Genomic DNA, 21118 nt, shown 5'->3' with positions numbered 1-21118 from the left:
ATGTAATTTTTGTAAAAGTGTTATCGTAGAGCAACTGCTGTGGAGGTGAGGAAAATATTTAATGGGTGATGGTGACATACAAGACTACACTTCATTTACACTCATACATATCATCCTCATTCATCCTCTGAAGAATTATCTAAACGGTAGTTACCGGAGGCTAAACAGGAAAAAAAAGAAAGGGTGATGGTGACTTGTTAATTATGTAGCATATGGTTTTGCTTAGTTTTTAAATGAGGAAAGAATTTACAAAAAAAGTCCATGGCATTACCATGTCTTCAGTTCCTGGCTTTCTCCCATTAATAAAAAAGTTATATAGAACCAAGAAGCAAACTGGTTGTTTGGTGAACTAAATTTGTTTATATGATTAGCAACTCCAGTATAATATCTATATAACAAAAATACCGCTAAACGTTTTTATAAATGTTATCTTTCAGTATTATTCTGTCATTTTTAATAAATAATTTCCTAAAAAATATATAGTTCATAAATCAATGTTACATAACAAATAAAGATTTCTTTATTGATAATGCAGTTTCTCCATCGAGTTGCATATGTATATATTGTTACTACATATATGCCTAATTTAATTTCGGCGGGCGATAACGGTAGCAACGATGTGAGCAAACGCACATTATACGGACGCGCTCATACAAGCATCACTCTCACCACGCACTTCTCTCTTCATAGCGGCGCTGCAGCCCCACCACTCTCAGGCTCCAATAAAAGAGCGTGAACGATAGTGAATTTGCAATTCATCGTCGACCACCACCTGAAGAACAAGTAGGAAGAAGAAGTTCCCTGCCCGGCTCCACGTGGGACCTCCCGGCGGATCCCAACATCCCCGCCGGAGCAGCAGGCCTGGCCGGCCCGCCGAGGGAGCCGCTGGAGGCGGACGCTACCTTCCCGCTCCAGCTCTAGCTCGCCGAACTCAGCAGCAAGAACGACCCAGCGTGAGATTCCTCGGGAAGGACCGCCTCGGCCGCGCCGGCGAGACACGACCGACACCGACCCGACAAGGCTCTGGGGGCCACCACTGCCACGCTGTAGTTGGGACCTAACTGTCGCTGAGGGAAAGCCCGGTCGGACTTCAATGGACGAGCCGCAACTCCGGAGACCAGCTTAAGGACCCAACAGCTCTTCCCAGAGCTAACGCAAAAAAACGGCCCATTTCAGGACCACCGGAAGGTTATAAATTACGACCTTCGAGGCCATTCGGCGACAATTTATATGTATAGATATTACACATTAATTCCCAACAGAAATAGATTCATAAATTTAATGCTTTGCATTATCTATTCTACTTTTCTTACGGTTGTAATATATGTTTAAAGCATAAGAGAATCAAAGTACTGCTTGTATATTGGTGGGCTTGGCATGTTGATATGCAGCCTGATATTTAGATCGATGAAAAATCAATGGGAAACCACCTTACTCCTCACTCTCCTTGAAACTCTGGGATCAACCCTCTCTTGTAACTCTTGGGATACAACCATTAAAGTCGTGACACATCTTATTTACATAAATCTTACAAATTTTAGTAGTCTATCATATACAATGGTGATTAACTCGTAATCTAAAAAACATTGTTTTTATATGATTTTATTTTTTTTTCCTATTATAGTTATATAGTCATACATGAATTAAAAGTGACTTTAACATTTTATAAGACTACTTTACAATATAATATGTAAGTAGAACATCCTAGTAGTAGATGAGAATACCTTGTTTATGAGGTATTCTAATCTAAATTAATCCCACAGTTTGCCACATTATAACATTGTACAAAAGTTTTTCTTCATCACAGCTGAAAAGATGTCTACAAAAAAATTGCATCCACTATTTATTAGTAACCTTTAACTGATTTTTAGGAATAACATACAAAAAGATGTTAATTATATAAATAATTATTTTAAATAATTTAGTTTGTTGTGCTAATAATGTTGCTCATATTAATTCTAATTCTTAAAGTTTAGACTTTCTCATTTTAACTCGTGATTATCACAATTTAATTATTACAATTAAGGTATATAATGAGTGACAAGTCACAGTTACGTACATTTTATAATTTATCGATTAATGTTGCCATATTAAATTTTCCTTGAATTAAGATGCTCAGGTTGACCGTTTCTGAAATGTGTGGATAATTGAAACCCAGTATCCACAATCTACTATCTAAAGATTTTACTCTAATTTACATTGAAATATTTCCTGTATTTATGAATCATAGAATTAAATATAAAAAAATATTCTGATCGTTTCCTTTACTTCATAACTTTATTCACTACATATTAATAAAAACCAAAGGCAACAGAAATTTATGTACAATCATTATTTACGCTAGACTATCTCTTTGACAATCTGTTGCGTCTTTTAACTATCGATTGTTTCTACCTGTCCTAATAATTTAAAAATTATTAATCCTAGGAAATATTATTAATCTCTTTTTAACAAATTTTATCGATTTGTTTGTTTTTCATGCGTGAAAATCTATACAGGATTTTAATGAATTTTGTATCATGTCCACTGTAATCGACTGAAATCTAGGCTATGAATTTTCTTTCTTTCTTTTTCTGTTTAGCCTCCAGAACCACCGTAAGGTGTTACTTCAGAGGATGACATGTGTGAATGTAAATGAAGTCTAGCCTTGTACAGTGTCAGGTCGACCGTTCCTGAGATGTGTGGTTAATTGAAACCCAACCACCAAAGAACACCGGTATCCACGATCTACTATCAAATCTGTATAAAAGTAACTGCCTTTACTAGGATTTGAACTTTAGGACTCTCAACTTTAAAACAGCTGATTTGCGATGACGTGTTCACCACTAGACCAATCCGGCAGGTGCAAGACCAACCTGATGGGTTATAACAACTATAGACTATAATTTAACTTCAGTTACTTTCTGGAGGTATGATCTTCCTATTGATGAAAAAAAATTACATATGTAAATGCATACATATTTTTCCCAGTAAGTATAGAGCTTTCTCTCAGTTTATATATATCTCTCAGTTTATATATATCTCTCATATATATATATATATATATATATATATATATATATATATATATATATATATATATGTACTTGTATATATAAATATGAACCAGGAAAAATTTCAAACAGAAGTTATGCCTTACAAGGTAAAACTATTTTTGTTATTATGTTTATTTCTTTTAGATTTATTTACTAAGAAAGCATTTTTTTAAAAAAAGAAGAAGTTTTGAAATAACCAAAGGTTTGTTCCCTAGTAATAGCGTACAACCTCAGAGAACTTTGACTGGTAATTATGTTAAACGAAATGATTAACATTAGTATTGAATTATTTCATTATCTATGATTTCATTTTCTTTGTAAAGTAGAAAGGATATATTTCAATATCGTAATAAAAGGTTGTGTTTATGTTGTTTTACCATAAATAGACTACTAATAGCAATGAATGAAGTTAAGTACGACTATGTTATCATAGTCTGACTGCTTTTACTAAAAGATATTTTAATTGGAACTTTTGTTACTGTTGCATTATCTCAATTGCAACTTTTATTTTATAAAGTTCTTTATATAGAAGTTTCAAATATGATTGACATGTTATGTAGACAGGATGTATTTTTTATTCTGTTTAATATTAAATTGTATTGGCTATTAATGGATAAATGTATAAGTTACTTATTTTATAACACTGTTATTAATACTTTCTATTTTATTTTAATACATAAATAGATAATTTACTTCTTTTTCTTTGAAGGTAGTTTTTTTTTATAAAAATGAGTTATTTTATGAATTTTATTATTTTACTTTATGAATCAGTTATATGCAAATTTAAACTTTTTATGGCTTGTTGTACATTATATTGATATAACTTTTTTTTAATATTGTAAAGTATCAATAAATGCATTAACGATGACCGCACTGTTATTTAACTTCATGAAATGCAATGAGCATTACTTTATGACTTGCATAAAAATTTGTGTCTATGATTAATTAGTTATTGGTATTTTATTTACTGATCGAGTTGGCTGAATTTTCAGATAGACAAAAAATTGATTCAAAAATCAATTTTATATAAAATATTACTTTTTCTAAGTCTTCTAGAAAAGTAGGCGATATGGAAAATAAACAATCTTCAAAAATAAAATTAATTTTTAGCTTGATGATTTTGCCATATATATTTGAAGCTTGTGCGTGGGATATGGAAATGGAATTTTGTAGCGTATGAAAAGTAACATGCTTGACCGGGATTCGAACCCGGTACTTCCAGATGAAGTTGTATCGAAACAATATGCGAGAAAGACCGGATTACACTCGGAAAAAAGAGCACGTTACTATTTTGAATAGGTATAGCCGATCTCTATAGTTTTTTACTTGAAAATGAGTTAAACTTAATTCGCATGAATTTTAATATTATAAGCCTAAGTTACAATATTGCCACTATTTGATACGATTAATATGTTGTACTGTTTATTATGATTTCATTAAGTCGGAAACGGCACGGTTTTTGGTTTATTGAAAACAATCGACGAAAAAAGGAACCACCTATTTGTATTGCATCGTAATTTTTTTCCTTCGTAATTTACATTTGTATTTATTTTTATTATTTCCTTTTTAAAGTTTAATATTCAAATTAGTATCTAATCCAGAATATTAATTTTTGTAACGGTTGCTTAGCAGTTCAAAAAGTATTTCAATTTTTACTTTCCAGACATTTGCATATACTTATTCCTACTGAATTCGTAAAATTAATTTCTTTTTGAAGTAACCTTAAATCCTCAATAAGATTTTTAACGCCGATCTCCGTGGTGGAGCGGTAGCGTCTCGGCCTTTCATCTTGAGGTCCGGGATTCGAATCCCGGTTAGGTATTTTTTGTACGCTACAAATTCCATTAGGACTAAATGAAGGGTAGCAGTCGATACCCGTAATCTAAAAAAAATTAACTCTGGGTTTTGATTATAGAAAATAAGCGAAGTTCTGATTGCTAACCGATAATATTATTTAGCCTTGATAATGGCTTAAAAAATAAATATATTAACTGTCTAATTGTATCTCCCTTTAAAAAGATTTTACAAGCTAATCAAAAAAGATAAAAATACGAGTAAAAAATTAAGTATATAAGTAGAGGTGACCTTATTTAATAGTACAACCTCCTTAGAAAGGTCATCTAGTTTTGGAAATTCCTCTAAACTCCTCCTCGTTTAACCCTCTAAAAAGAAATTTGAGAAAACGGGCGCTGAACAAAAATGATTTAAGCGGTTTCTACCTGCGAATTTAAATTACAGATCGTTTTAATAGGATACCCGGTTATTTTTTTTATTAAATTTAAGATTTACGGTTAAAGTAAGTTTGTGGCGTGTGTAATTTTCTTAAAACGGTACATCTTCCTTATAGAGAACCCGAATTATAAGAGTATAAATTGCTTATAATATACTAGCAGTATGCGATAGCGGTTTACTTTAATAGTACATGTTTTTACACAGTATACTTCGTGACTTAACACTAACTCACCGACGTCCTAATTTTTTCTAACCGGAATATTAGGAAATATTAAAGAAAAATAACTAAATAAGTAATTGTTTTCCCGTAATAAAAGAAAATAATAATAATTTTGTAATAAAATACTGTATTAATTTTAAATTAGCTTATTTATTGTATTTTTTTTCCGTGTTAACTTCATCTGTAGATTGTCTTTTACTTGAACATAGATATTGCACCTGCGTGACTGCAGGATGGATCACGCGATGAACTGGGTCACAGGGCAAGCTACGGCAACCTTTCACCAGCTGTGAATGAATGTGTGACGTAATCGTATTTAATTCCATCTTTTGCCTTCGCTGTACCGATAAAGTATATTTGCTTTTATTCGATGCCGACTCTCGTTTACTTAATTGAAAATAAATTAAGTCGACGTAAAAGGTTTTTGTTTTTAAATAATTAAACTTATTCTTTCTAAAATTTAAAAATGTAATTACGCAAAATAATCTTGAAAATTAACTTTCCAATAGGGATTTGGCCTATCGCCAGATCCCTTACGGTTTTCTTATGGAAGCCTGGGCCTGTTTTCGGGTTGATCTTTAGTGCCAGGAGGAAAAGCAGCGTTCTGCAGTATATATTTATACAGGTTGACACCAAATCGTTGATAAATAACATACAACTTTTCCATGTTAGGTAAGAACCACCATCTCCCGAGAGATTTTGGTTAACGAGATACGAGTTGGGCGGCAACGTTTTCCTGGAGTAATCTTGAAACACTCATTTTGGTGGATTTACTTATTCCCTATTACCCGAATTTTTCCTTTTAATTTTTCTCTACCCGCCTGTGATATTTGGCGGAGTTGTTTAACCGGATCCGTTCAAAGAAAGAAGGAAAATTTTAGATGTACTACAATTTGGAGAAGAAATTTATTTGGTTTGTTTCTGGACTTTTTCCTTTTTCTGTTTAGCCTCCGGAATCACCTTAAGATATTACTTCAGAGGATGATACGTACGAATATAAATGAAGTGTAGTCTTGAACGGTCTCAGGTCGACCGTTCCTGAGATGTGTGGTTAATTGAAACCCAAATATCAAAGAACGTCGGTATTCACGGTCTAGTATTCAAATCCGTATAAAAGTAACCGACTTTACTAGGATTTGAACCGTAGTATTTTCGACTACGAAATCAGCTGATTTGCGATGACAAATTCAGCATTAGACCAACTCGGTGGATCATTTTGCTTCCGGACCGGTCTGTACCGCTAGATACTTTTTTCCTACTCGAATGCCGTAAAAATTTCAACAAAGGAATGAGGTGCTTTTCAAAGTTGTAAACTCGGGCCTATTAATATAAAAATAAAACTAATTCCATATTTTAAACGGGTTAACAAATTATTATTATATTATGACATATTTCGGATAACAAATGATTTTTACTTCACGACGAATGAAAGAAGCTGTCAAGTATCGGGTAATTGATTGACGGGAATTTTTAATTATTTTTTACTTCCTTGAATGAAGTCGAGGAAGTATTGTGATCGTGAATAATTTAATTTTTCAGATTTCAACGGAAATATCCATAGTGACTATCCCTGAATCCATTTTGACTAGTTTTGGCGTGACATCTGTACGTACGTATATATCTCGCATAACTGAAAAACGATTAGCCGTAAGATGTTGAAATTTTGGATTTAGGACTGTTGTAACATCTAGTTGTGCAACTCCCCTTTTGATTGCAATCGACTGAACCAAAAGTGTCAAAAAAAGCCCAAAATTAAAAAAAACAATTGATTTTGGACTTTTTCTTAACTGCAGTAATCAGCTCTCATCGAGAGCTTTTCAACAATATATCATAAGTGGTACTTATTTTCATCGGTTCCATAGTCATAACCAAATAAAATTTTAATTAATGAAATATTTGGATCTTGAAGGGGAAGGCACATCGGTTCGAATCCGACTTTTTTTTTGTAATTATTTTTTTAAATATACTGTTTTATTAATAATTTGTTAACCTCTGATTGTTAACAATGTTTTACATTAAATAATAATTTCAATAATAACATTAAAAAAAATATGAAAAATATCAGAAGTTATTAATGAAATATAATTTATCTACTTTTTATTTTTAAGAAATGTGTATATGTAAGTTAATTGGCGTACAAGGAAGTCATGTGGTGGCCATATCAATTTTTTTTTATTTTGTGCTTTCTATTCCTAATATTTCAACGTACATTCGTTACATTCTATTCAACTAGTGAACAATAAGCAACCCTCCATGACCCAATGAGATGAGGATGATATATATTACATTTAAATGCGGTGTTGTCTTGTTCAAGCTCCTGCTGACCATTCCTGAGGTGTGTGGTTGATTGAATCCCGATCGCTAAAATATACCAATATCCATTATCTAATATTAAAATCCGTCACTAGGATTTGAATCTCAAATTCTTCCGCTTCGAAAATCAGTCGTTACACAGATTAATTGTAATATTATGAAAATAAAATACTTTTATTGACAGAACGATGTTTACTTTAAGATAGCTTTCGTCAGAATGTGTTCTTTATATAAGTCAAACAACAGAATGTTCGAAAATGTATGAAGGAAACTGTTAGCGGTAAAACATATCTAATTAGTGGTTAGGCCTGTCTCGTAATGTCAACCTATACGCTTGGAGGAAAGCGAGTTAGTGCTACTCAAACACGTCGCCCAGTTTTAAGCCGATAATATTTCAGGACATCACTGAGTTACCACGGATCCATTTGGTTATCGACTGTTAAATTCAGCAAATAATTCCCTAAATATTTCATACAAAAAGAAAAAAAATGTTTCCATTAATTTTTGCCCGTTCAATTTAAAAAAAAAAAATTTAATAGATAAACTTCTTCCTAACCGAATCACTATAAACAGTTTTAGCATTGGAGGTTTAGGCTTCCAATCAAAATTTATATAAAACATATTCTTGGGAAAATGATTTAGTAGTTTCTACTGTTAATTAATGTAGTTCGTATAGAAATCACCTTATTATTTTAATAACGTAATAACGAGTATAACAATTTCTCAATAGCTGAAACTTGTTTTTTTTTCGTATTTTTTCATATCTTTTGTTGGTTAAAACTTTCATTATCCGTTATTAAAACAATAGAAGTACGGATTATTAATAACTTACTGTTTCTTAATATTGAAGTTAATATTACCGGTTTTAAAATATATATGTATATTCTAGTCTGTACACGCCTGCACTATACACGATATGAAATTAGATCGCTAGTTTGATAATATAATATAACCTAGTCTGTAGCAACAATCAACACTTTCTGATTAGTTGTTTGGTCTGTTTTATTTCTTCTGTATATTTCAAAATTTTGTTTCCGTTTATATCTTGGTATTATTCAATACGCCGAAATAAAAACTAATATTTATTTTAAGAAAGAAAGAGAACTTTTATACAGTAACATAAATTCAGGCTTGTATTACCAATTTTAGCAAACAAGAGTTATGTTTTAAAATTTTAATATCGGTTTAAATTTATTAATATTATAGAAAGTACGTTTTTGTACATATTGTAGACCCGCAAAAATTTTAACCTAAGTCAAACTGTTAAAAAGTTATTTGAAAATTGATCGAGATTATTTACGAGTATATAAAGTTACGAACTTTTCGTTTTGTATTCTCTAATAAACCTATCATAAGAAAGCGACAAAATTTCCGATTTATATTTCTAATATCTTATAAAGGATAACAGAATTAATAAATATGGATTTTTGTTAGCGTGTTTGAAGTAATAAGGCGTTTTTTTCTAATTAATATTTGGGTCGATACAAAAATATCATAATACGAGAAACACTTCGGCTGTAAGTAATTTTTATATAATTTTATACTCGTAGATGATGAGATATAGCAAACAGGTTGAAATTATTTTCTACGTATGAATTATTGAAATAGGGTATTCGGATGGATACAAATGAAGAAATTGAAGATATCTTTGAAAAATTCATATAAAATAATGACGCAAAACCGAACTATATATCCTTCATCGGATTTTTATTCTGTATTATACGACATTGATTTGTTGTTTTCAGGCTTAGTTTAATTTCATTTTTCATGTAAAGTAGACTTGAAAGTATTCTAGGGCACTGTTTCTCAACCGGTGGTCCGCAGGAAAAATTTAGTAGTCCGTGAACTTTATATTTATTACATAGTTTTACAATCTTTAAATGCTTTATTACTCATTTTTTTAATGGAAATAATAACGCATTCAACCGATAAAATCGAACACTTGCTTATCGTACAACTGCGAGTTTTCAATACCGTTTGAATGTTTTAAGTAATTAGTCTGCAAATTAGTAAATAAAAAAATTTGATGTGGACACCACATAACTTCCTTTTACGCCTATTTAATTACATGTACACATTTTTTCCTGCACTTTATTTAAACTTATTTCATTTGAAAGTAAGATACGATCCTCGAATTCTTTAATAAAGTGGACGGTTACACAATTGCTAAAATATTATCTTTTATTAACATCTTATATCAGTCTTATATCTATCTAATACTACGTTTTTTAAATTATTTGATGTAAACATCAACTAAATGAAAACGGATAATCAGATGTTTCACCAAATCTGATGTGAACACCATATACGCCTTAAGAGGCGTAGAAATAAGTCATATGTATTTAATATACATATACACATTTTTTTTAAAATGAAAAGTACATCAAATTTTATTTCATTAATAACTTCTGATATTTTTAATCTTTTTTTTTATTATTATTGAATTATTATTTATTTTAAAAATGTTGTTACAATCAGAGGTTAATAATTATTAATAAATCAATATATTTAAATTTAAAATAAAATGTTAAAAAAAATAAAGATGAAATCTGACTCGAACCGATGTGCCTTCCGTTTGTAAGATTTAAATATTTCATTAATTAAAATTTTATTTGGCTATAACTCTGGAACCGATGAAAATAAGTACCTCTTATGATATATCGTTGAAAAGCTCTCGACGAGGGCTTATTACTGCAGTTAAGAAAAAATCCAAATGTTTTTGGATTTTGAGCTTTTTTGAAGACTTTGTTCAATCGATTGCAATCCAAAGGGACGATGCACATCTAGATGTTACAACAGTCCTAAATCCAAAATTTCAACATACTACGGCAATCGTTGTTGAGTTATTCGAGATATATACGTACGTACGTACATACGTCATACCGTAACTAGTTAAAATGGATTCAGGGATGGTCTAAATGGATATTTCCGTTGAAATCTGAAAACCGACATTTTTCGTGGTCACAATACTTCCTTTGTTCGTACAAGGAAGTAAAAAACCTGCACTTTCTTCAGTTTGGTATGCAACTTTTTGTGTGTTCGGCAATACAGGCTTAAAATTTTTGTCGGTTCACTGTATCAGTTGTGTTGAGAAACACTGTTCTAGGGCACATTGGTTCGCGGTAGAGAAGCTTTGTTGAATAGTATTCTTTTTAGCAAATTTTATATTTGTTTGCAAATTCACTAAAAAATAAATAAATAAGCAGATTCTTTAAACAAGATGTGTTCCTTAAACTCCACTAATGTTTTCTCATTTTTATTGTCTTTATAGGCTTTAAACTTCAAGATTTATTTTGTTATGCAAGATTAATAGTAAAATATCTATTTTCCTATCTATCTTATCATTCAGAGATTTAAATTAATAATTAATCAGGTATTTAAAAAAATATTAAATAAAATATAATTCATAATTTGTTGTTTTTTATGATACTGAAAAATATTAACCGGTTACGAATATATTTATAGTATATAGAGTAATTCAGGGAAACAGAAGATTTTGAAATCGGTGTCGGTAGCCCTGGATGATTGTCAGTACCGAATAACTTAAGCCAGCTCACGCCATCTTGTCATTTAGTTATGAATATTTGGAAACGGTGCGCAACGTGCTTTTGCCATCAAAACTTTTTATAAAAATAATGACAATGTGAAGGCTGCGCAAAGAAAATTTCACCGCCGGTTTAATTTAGAACGCCACACGATCGCGTACCTTCAGCATATGCAGTTAACTTACGGTACACGTAATTTCGTGAAAATAGGTTCAGCGATGAAAAAATTACCTCCAGGCGGAATTGTTATCGTTCGAACACCAGAAAATATCGAGATTGTTCGAGCTGCTGTCATAAGAAGCCCACAAAATTCAATCTGTCGTCGTGTAATATCCTTATAGGAGCATCGGGTTCAAGCGTTCAAAGAATGCCGGTGCAGGACTTGCTTTATCACACGTACATGTTACAGATCACCAGGAACTGCGGTTGTAAAGACAAACGAGAACAGTGACTTTATTAGCAAACGGAATGTCAGACGAAGCCCATTTCCACTTTAACGAGTTTGTTACTAAACAAAATTTTCGGTTTTGGGCGCATAAATATTATACATAGCTACACTAACGCCCAATACGCAGCAATAAGATTACCGAGCGGTGTTCTGTGTCATCGTATAGCATATCAGGTCCTTATTTAAAAAAAAAAAAAAAAACGAGTATGACTTCCCGACTACATTCACATCAGATCGATGTAGCGCCATGTTGCTAAACTTTGTTGTGCAAAAACTACAGGTGTTTCCACAAATTTGACAACGCTTGGTTTCAAGAAATATCGGCGGTTGCTGTTCGCCGATTTTTTGGGAGTTATATAATTTCGAGAAGCCTTTCAGTGTGAAGTCACCCCTTAAAAACAAAGTGTATAGCAGTCGACCTGCTATGACAGAAAAACTAAAAGCAGATCAGAACAGAAATTGCTGAAATTCCTGTTGAGATGTTGCGTGGAACCATACAGTTTCATTACGATACTGAAGAATGTCTACGCAGAGACGGAACTCACTTTCAGCATTTGATTTTCAAAAAATAAATGTTGTGTATTTATTCGTAAATGATTTGTTTTTCTTTTTAAATGTTATAAATAAATTTATTTATTAGGTTAATTTTTTTTGTAAGAATAATTAATTTTCAAAATTCTCCGTTTTCCTGAATCGCTGTGTAAATATATAATATATAATGTTTGTGTGCGTGTAAATCTAATACTAATAGTTTTTTTCAGTCACAGAGGTTTAGTTTCTTATTTTTTAAGCCGATTAATCTGGGGTTTCTCTGGTTAGAAATTCTTATTAGTTACCTGGAAGGGACCGACCAAAAATTCCCCGACAAAAATTTTCTACCAAATTTATTTGCGTTTTATTTTTTAAAATTTATATCCGTTGAACAATTTTAGTAAAATTTATAATCTGAAGAAAATATTTTGTTTTCTGTTTAGCCTCTGGAACCACCGTAAAGTATTACTTCAGAGGATGATATGTATAAATGTAAATGAAGTGTGGTCTTGTACAGTCTCAGGTGGACCGTTCCTGAAATGTGTGGTTAATTGAAACCCAACCGCTAAAGAACACAGGTATCCATAATCAAATCCATATAAAAGTAAGGTAAGAAGATTATTTTTATTTTTGAATAAATTAAAATTGGATTTTAAAGGAAAATAAATCTGAGTTTTGTAGAAAAACTTTTTCGGAATTTTTAAAATTTTAGGTATATCTTCTGGATATAAATTAATAGTTAAAGGAACGGTCCGAATAATCCAGATAATTTCTGAATATCGGATTATTAAATTCCGTTCAAATGATCTATATTTGGGAAAAGTAATCTGTTTCTCTTCCTGGAGAAAATTATTTCTTGTTAAATATTCTATTTATTATAACAATAAAATATCTAAAGAGAGAAAATAATGTTCTGATAATGACATTGTTCTTTAACCGTAAACTATAAATGACTTAAAAACCGTTTTAAATAGAGAGAAATTCATTTTGAAAATAAAAAAATATATAAAATGCAGTATAAATAATAAAATAATGAGTTAAATATCGAGATAGTAGACAATAATGTACCATAAATCGAAGCATTCTGTAATTTGGACAGCAAAGTTATAACGGATGAACAAAACGAGAAAGATATCATAACTAGATTAATACAAGTAAGGAAAACTTTCACGTTGAAAAGAAATTTACTACTATAAATCTAGGAATTAAAAAAGATATTATGAAAACTATTCTCATGATGTGTAGCCCTTACAGTAGTGAAACGTGGATCAAAAAATTATGAAATGTGGTTACAGGATAATTAAAAAATTATATAAGTTAATAAAATAAGAATGTAATTTAAATCGTTACACGACGATACTTAAATAAGATGGAAGCTTGTAGAGGAAGGAATATGAAAAAAAATAAATTTATAATTCATACATACATTAAAGGATCAAAGATTAAATTAGTTAAGAAAATGTAAACAGAATAAATTATGAGGGGAAAAAAGAGTTACAATATTTACACAGTGTAACGCAAAAAAAATGATTTATTTATTCTTGCATATAAAAACTAACCGAAAACGCTTCGTTTCCCCACTGTTAGCTTTTTTATTTTTATTTAAACAGAAATTAATATCTCAAGAACAAATTGAAATACTCATTATAAATTCTGTGTGCCATGATTAATTCAGTATTTTCTAATAAATAAATAGTCCTGTTTATAAACATTTTGGAATTTTAAAATAAAGATAATTAACATTTTTAAACATTAAAATATTTAATTTATTTCTTTAATAAGTTTTTACTTCCTTGTACGAAGTAAAAGAAGTATTGTAATGGCGAAAATTTAATTTTTCAGATTTCAACGGAAATATCCATTTTGACTAGTTTCGGCGTGATGTCTACGTACATATGTACGTATGTATCTCTCATAACTCAAAAACGATTAGCCGAAGAATGTTGAAATTTTAGATCGAGTACTGTTGTAACATCTAGTTGTGTACTTCCCCGTTTGATTACAATCGACTGGAACAAAATTATCCAAAAAGTCCAAAATCCAAAAAATGTGGATTTCGGACTTTTTCTGTAGTACTGTAGTAATAAGCCCTCATTGAGAGCTTTTCAAGGTATATCATAAGTGGTACTTATTTTCATTGGTTCCAGAGTTGTAGCTCAAAAAAGGTTTAATTAATAAAATATTTGGATCTTACAAGGGTAAGGCACATCGGTTCGAATACGACTTTATTTCCATTTTTTTAATTTAAATATATTGATTTATTAATAACTACACTGATCAACAATGATTTTGTTAAATATGAGTGAATAATTGATCCTTATAGTATTTTTCCTGCTGATTTCAAATATGAAATCAGAATTCTTCTATCAGGCTTAGTTTTTTATAACTATCATTCTTATTTTCAGGTAGTATCATGCATGTACTCCATAAGCATTAACATAACATCTATAACATCCATAACATAACATTTTGTGAACGTAAATACATTCGCAAATATTCCCTCTGACAAGCGGTCAGTGTCACATAGCTTCCAATTCCAGTACCACCAGATACAAGGAACTTAGATGATGATGAAAATGTCGAATTTTTTGCTGACGTATCAGGCGATGAAGAAAGAGATCTAAAGTGTTTAGAAATTAGATATATTGAACCCCATTTAATTAATCAGTCAGAATTAAATGATCTGATTTGTGACTTAAATTTATCAAAGAATCTGGCTGAAATACCGGCATCAAGACTGAAAGAAAGGCATCTTTTACAACCAATCACTAAAATAAGCGCTTTCAGTCACAGTCAATCAGAATTTGGACATTTATTCTCTCAGTACGAAAACTTAGTATACTGTAATGAGGTGGACTCTTTACTGGAAGCTTTGGAACATGTGCACTATCCTGATAAATTGCTACTTTTTATTGACTCGTCAAAGCTTATTATGTAAGCCGGTCTATTTCACATTGGAAATAAATACCCATCAATACTATTAGCATATGCTGTTCACATGGAGTCTTATGAAAATATGAAACTTGTATTGAGCAGGATTCAGTATGGGAAATATTTATGGCATATTTGTGGAGATCTGAAATAGCACCTTTACTTGGACTGCAACTTGGATACACTAACTTCTCTTGCTTTTTATACTAGTGGGACAGCAGGGTTAGGAAAAACCATTACATAAAAGAGCGATGGCCAAAGAGAAAGATATTGACTATAGGAGAGAAGAATTTTGTTAGTTGGGCATTAGTAAAATCAGAAAAAGTTTATCTTCTGCCACTGCAGATAAAGTTAGGTTTATTCAAACATTTTATTAAAGCAATGGATCGTTAAGGTGCAGAGTTTCAATTTTTAAAAAAAACAAATTCCCTAATATAAGCGATGCTTAAATAAGGGAAGATGTATTTGTTACACCGCAAATAAGAAAACTAATAAGCGATTAGGCGTGGAAGAACGTTTGAATGACTTGGAAGTTGCTGCACGGAAATCATTTCAAAATGTGGTAACTTCCTTGAAAACCATAAGGCTAATAACTAAAAGAACTTGCGAGTGAACTCCTTCAAAACTACAAAGAACTTGGGTGTAACATGTCACTCAAAATTAATTTCTTTCTTTCACATTTGGATTTTTTCCCTAAAACTTTCACTGCTATCGGTGATGAACATGGAGAACGCTTTCACCAGGAGATATCTACAATGGAGACACAGTACCAGGGTAAATGGAACCCGAGAATGTTAGCCGATTACTGCTGGATTCTAAAGAGGGATCTATCTACCTACAGCAAATTACAGCAGAAGATCCAAAAGAAATAGATTTTAGGCGACTACAAAATGCATGTGATGTATTGATATATTACGTTCAACGTACATTTTTTGTTAAAAAAAAAACAAAACAATTTAATTACAAAAAATTGAATCCGATAGAAAAATTTTATTAACATATATGAAATCAGCATAAAAGATACTATAAAAATAAGCCATTGACTCTCATTTAATAATCAAATAATTAAATTTTGTTGACCGGTGTAATTAACATCTGATTGTCAAAATGTTTCACTATAAATAATAATTCAATAATAACAAAAAAAAAAATATCAGAAGTTATTAATGAAGTAAAATTTTATGTACTTTTCATAAATCTTATGTACTTTTTATATAATTTAATAGTCGTACAGGGAAGTCATGTGTTATCCACATCAGATTTTCTTTTTTTACAAATAACACTCCATTAATGCAAATTGAATTTCAAATAATGGATTCTTGGTGGAAATCATTATGTCTTTTATAACGCCCCAATTCTAAAGCGAGGGGAAATACTGAAATTACGAGTCAGATTTCAAGATTTCTTTAATATAAAATCTTGCTTATTAATAAAAATGTTAATCGTGTGAATACTTATTGCTATTATAAAAATCCATTTTTATTAACTCTATAAAAATTCCATCTGTTAATAGCGATAAAAATACTTTTCCTTAACTATTAGTTAGTTAACTATTAATTAGCTTTGTTTTGGTACAAAAGTATCAGATATACGAGTAGAATTTTTTAATACACAACACCGAGGATTTAAAAAGTTTCAAACTACTGCAGAAATCTTTGAACACATTCAAATTCTTTATTATGTGAAACGATGAAGTATACACCGAGATAGAAGACGTCACTTTGGAACAGATATTAAATACGTAGCATTTTTAAAGCAAATAAATGTAGAAAATATAATTTAATTTACATTTGTTTCATAATTAAATAGGATATTTTTTGTGAGAATTTATATATCTCTTGGAAGAATGTTTTATTAAAACTTAGCTGTGTAATAAAAATATATTAAATGTTTTCAGTTTATGTTTTATTACATAATATTTTCTTTTCGTGCTGGAAACAAAATGTGGCTTAATCTGATTTTTACTCGTTTTGGAATTATAATAACGTCACGCTACAATGATTTTCATCGTACCTTGGTTACTTTAAATCTATTTCTTAAGTATGATTGTCATTTAAATATCAGCTAATAAAATATAATTCGATTAAAAAACAACTATTTAAGAGTTAATAATAGTTTAAAACAAAAACTAATCTATACCTATCACAGAATTTTGAAAACGTAAAAGAGATTTTTTTTATTTCTCATAAAATTCGTTATTGAACATGTATAATAGATTTTATTATAATATTTAAATTTGTTTGCGAGATATTTATTGCTCTGTATAAATATGAAAAGACAGAAAAACGAAGCGTTTTTTAATTAATAAGCGTTTTTTAATTAATACAAACGCTTTTGCTTATTTCTGGTATCTCTATTAGTTACTGAAATTGTGCTGTTAATTAATATCGCATCCTGAGTAAAAGATATCTTAGAATGTAGATATAATAAACAAAAATTAAAGTGTGACTTATCGTGGTCTCCTTTTTTTACATATTGATATTGAAATATTTTGTGAGATGTCTCATTATATTAAAATTTATTAAGTACTTTTTGACTCTATCTGAAATACAAAAAAAGTATAATCATACAGGGGACAAAATATAGATTGATATTTTGTTATATAAACAAATTTGACAGTTAGGGAATTGGTTAAGTACGTAAAATCTTTAATTTTAAAAACGAATGAAGATAGACCTTTTACTATCATAGTAAAAGGTATATTCACAATGAAGAAAATAATTTTAAAATTATTTCAAATGAATTCCATTAGATCCTACCCTACTAAAGGGCATTTGTACCGGAATGTACCGATCACTAACGGAAAAACCCGATTCGTTAGTACATGTCTCGTGGTGGTCAGGTAGATACTTGTTATATTATATATCGATACTTATGCGAAATAAATACTAATAATATATTTTTTTTATTTATGTGATAGTTTTTCTTCATAAAATCGATTATTTATGTTAAGACTCGGGTTTCATTTCCTTCTTTTTTTTATTTGTAAAGATAAAAATTGTTCAGTTTTTTGTTACTCTTATTAAATGAATTTGTTTAATGCTCTTTATTTTTAGTCAGGCTTGTTCCCTCCTTCACTCCTTCAAAACCTCATAATGTGTATATTACGAATGTATAATTAATTCATACAATAATGTTTTATATATATATATATGAATTACAAGTTCAAAGATCATAATAAAAATAATTTATTTTATAAACCAAATAAAGACTTTTATTTATCCGAATGCCCCAGCGAATAATAAAAATATTTAGATTAATTAAACCTAACCGAGGTATTGAACCAAGGCTGCATATTATTCGACAATTTTAATCATCAGAATCCAATGATATTCTGTCGGAAGGTTTGTTTCGTATTACGGTAATTTGTTTCATAAATTGAATATAATACATAAATTATTTACTTTAAGACTCAAGTTTCATTTCCTCCTGTTATATTTGTAAAAATAAAAATTTTCGCTTTCTTTCTTACTCTTTATAAATTTTCACTCTTTATAAATTCTTACTTTTTTGTTACTCTTATTAAATTAATCTTTAATAATTATAAAATAAATTAATAAATTTTGCTACCGTAATTCATTCATTCATTATCGTAACAGATCTTAAAACACAACTACTTTCGATATAAATAAATCGATTCTGAAAATACTATCGATTATCCTCTTAGAATCGTATAAATGATTTTTTTGGCCTTAAGTCACAATTAAACATACATATAGGCAAAACACGTGGGTCAAATCAAATTGTAAACAGTAAAGGTCAAAATCGGAAGAATTTTGAATCCTATTTATCCTCCTTATCGATTTTGAAGCCGACTTATCTTTTGTTATTCTGTGACGGAAGGTTAGTTTAATATTGCATATGGATATTATAGATCTTAATGAAAATGTTGAGAGTGTGCAATCTTTAAAATACGCCTAAACCGATCTAAACCAAATTAAATCGGAAAGATTTGCTATTTTTTCGCTTTTCCTTGATAAATTTTCATCATTAAAAACAAAAATTTTTACACAAGAGGTAATCTATTTTGGATACCTAATAACATTTCGAGAAGCCGCCGGGAGGGCCTAGCTGCGGAGGCGTGCCATAGGCACGCCCTACAGTTACTATACAGAAAAAATTAATACAAAAATTTCAAAATAGAGAAAACAGCTGAAAACGAAGTTTTTATACTTTTCTGAAATCGGTTATTTAATCTTATACGTAGTAGAAAAAAAATTATACATGAAAAAATTTTAAATCGATTTTATTTTTTTACTTTTTTTAGCTTCGCTACCCCAAAGTCACCTTCTAAGAAAATGTTTTGATTTGTGTCTACGTTTACTATGTTGAATGAAAGAAAGTAAACAAAAATCCACTGAAAAATGTACAATTCCACTCAAAAATGTACAATGTACAATACAATCCCCAAAAATGTACACTCTATTATAAGGTTAAATAAAGTAAAAAGCGTTTTAAAAAATTCAAAAAATCTACATTTTGAAACTTTGATCGGCCTCCCAACCCCTAATATTACCTCCAAGTAATTATTTTTTGGCCTTTTGCACTACTACCTTCACTAGAAAGATATAAAAAAAAAAATGTTAAAAATATGGAATAGATAAAAAGATTGCTCTTTTCAATTTTTGGAGAATAGGAAGAATTTGAGGGCAAATTAAAAAAATGGAATATAAGCACGAGTGCTGTACTGAACTTAATATAAAGTGGGATTATGTTTACAAACTTCTGAAAAAATGATTCCAAAGAATCTATCTACCTCGCCGCCCTGGATATATAGACCTCAAAAAATTACCAGCAGACTGTCCCATATACACGAGTTTTTCGCCAAATTTCTTCGAAATCGGTTTATCCAGTCAAAAGTTTCAAACAAGCAAACACACGTATGTACTAACATTACCACCCCCCCCCCCCACTTTTTTGTTTTCTGGGGTTCCCTGGGCCATGAAATGTCCAGAAATGCAAAAAAAATCCACGTTCCATTTTTTGACTGATTACCGTACTTTCCTTCTTGCACGGTAGCTCTGATGTCAGGAAAGTAAAAATCGATTATAAAAATGTTCGGCTAAAATTTTTTAATTATTGTTTATTTTCATCGGAATAAAAATAAATTGTACATTAAACTGTTGAATTATCATATTTAAAAAAAATCTGGAACGTCTTTTAAATAAAAAATAATTCCATTCTCTTAATAAAATAATTGTTGTCGATATTTACGCGCATTTTTCATATACAATCTATTGAATTAATTGTTGTAATTATATTTTCAATTTCTAATTATTATAAAAAATTAATGATAATAATAGAATCATTAATTATATATTCGATTCAATTTTAATACGTTTTATGTTTTACGTTAGGTTGGTGAACGGTCGGTCAACTAACAATTAGTAGAGAAAGTCTCGGTCACGTTCGACGTTTACTAGTGAAATCCAGAACGAACTTCCCAAGGGCAATACAATATTGCACAGGTTAAGTATAAACCAGAATACATCATTCTATTTTTAATAAGCATTTCTGTAAGTAGTTTTGCTTTTTTAGTCTTATATCTATAATTTTAGCTGTAATATTATAACGTTTTACCAGGTGAGAATCCTGAGGCGCCGAAGTATCGTTTTTGCTTCTGAAAGTTGTTTAAATATCTGTTGGTTATTTTAATATACTCTTTTCTTATGTTTTATTTTGATTAAAGGTTGTGTTATATGATAGCGGGGTTAAACTCTCATGTTTACGTTTCACAGAGTAGATATATCTAGGACTTCGCATCGTAGTTAGATTTTAATGGAATTGTTACGACGTTAGCGGATACTTCAATACTGATTTTGATTCTGATTAACAATATATACATCTGGCAAAAGTAGGTTGT

The 21118-nt window shown here is 30.2% G+C and overlaps 1 protein-coding gene and 1 long non-coding RNA gene across 3 annotated transcripts in view; one reads left to right on the top strand and one right to left on the bottom strand.

Annotated features, from left to right (window-relative positions):
- LOC142329600 (uncharacterized) overlaps positions 1-12855 on the top strand; it is a 30296-nt gene extending 17441 nt beyond the window's left edge. Inside the window, exon 3 of one of the 2 annotated variants that reach the window (XR_012757528.1) lies at positions 12768-12855. This is a non-coding gene — a long non-coding RNA (uncharacterized LOC142329600). Of the gene's footprint in view, positions 1-2581; positions 2896-12767 lie in introns of those variants that run through there. The other variant, XR_012757527.1, reaches the window with a different exon arrangement.
- Positions 1-21118, bottom strand: part of fw (CUB and Sushi multiple domains furrowed) — a 365438-nt gene that overhangs the window by 65075 nt on the left and 279245 nt on the right. The window lies entirely within an intron of this gene.

This window comes from Lycorma delicatula, chromosome 8, assembly GCF_047948215.1.
Source record: "Lycorma delicatula isolate Av1 chromosome 8, ASM4794821v1, whole genome shotgun sequence".
Classification (NCBI taxonomy): Eukaryota; Metazoa; Arthropoda; class Insecta; order Hemiptera; family Fulgoridae; genus Lycorma; species Lycorma delicatula.
This window is presented reverse-complemented; position numbering and strand designations above follow the sequence as displayed.